Below are 1,043 nucleotides of genomic sequence, written 5' to 3' on the forward strand. Positions count from 1 at the left end.
AGTCATTATGTAAGGAAGAGACAAATTTAATGTTACTGATATTGCAGATGAACGCAGTATCGTGCATTCATTTGAGGAAATAAAAAAAAATATGCGAATAAAGACAAAACAAAACGATATGCGAATAAAAAAAACAAAACTTTCAACTCATTTAACTTTAAAGCTCAAAATCTACTGGAGGCTGGACTCTCGGGAACACCTGGCAATAATAAAAAGCTGCAAGTCATGCTGACTGTGGCATATGACGCCAGCTGCAGCATCGGCAACAAGCATTCCAAGTCCCGAAGTCATTTGGAATGCTGACCACGCTTGTTTCAGTCCGTGCTCAGTGAGTCTCCATCTCTCTCTTTATATATATATATATATATATATATATATATATATATATATATATATATATATATATATATATATATATATATATATATATTTCTCTCTCATTCTCTTTCACTCGCTCTAACTCTCTCTCTCTCTCATTCTCTTGTCCTCCCCCCTCTCTCTCTCTCTCTCTATCTCTCGCTCATTCTCCCGCCTCCCCCCCTCTCTCTCCCTTCTTCTGTCTATCTAACCTATCTATCAACCTACTTATCTATCAATCTCTCATCCTATCTATCTATCTATTTCTCTCCCTTCCTCTCTCTTTCTCTCTCTCTCTGTCCGCTAGGGTGCTTGTGTGTGTGTGTGCGCTCGTGTGAGTGTAATCTGATATGTGTGCTTGTGTGTGTAAATATACGTCTACCTTCGGATGTGAACGTGTCTGCGTGCGCACAAGCGGAGAGAGGGAGGGGGAGAGAGAGAGAGAGAGAGAGAGAGAGAGAGAGAGAGAGAGAGAGAGAGAGAGAGAGAGAGAGAGAGAGAGAGAGAGAGAAAGAAAGAAAGAAAGAAAGAAAGAAAGAGACAGAGAGAGTGAGAGGTCCCCTCCTCTCTCCAAACAAACACACATTAACATTATTACACATTTCTTTCCTATATCTATTCACGTGCTGAACATGTACTACGAAACAAGCAGGTTCGGCAGCATAGATGACTATAGATCTTTACAA

The sequence above is a fragment of the Penaeus vannamei genome, chromosome 19 (assembly GCF_042767895.1).
Source record: "Penaeus vannamei isolate JL-2024 chromosome 19, ASM4276789v1, whole genome shotgun sequence".
Classification (NCBI taxonomy): Eukaryota; Metazoa; Arthropoda; class Malacostraca; order Decapoda; family Penaeidae; genus Penaeus; species Penaeus vannamei.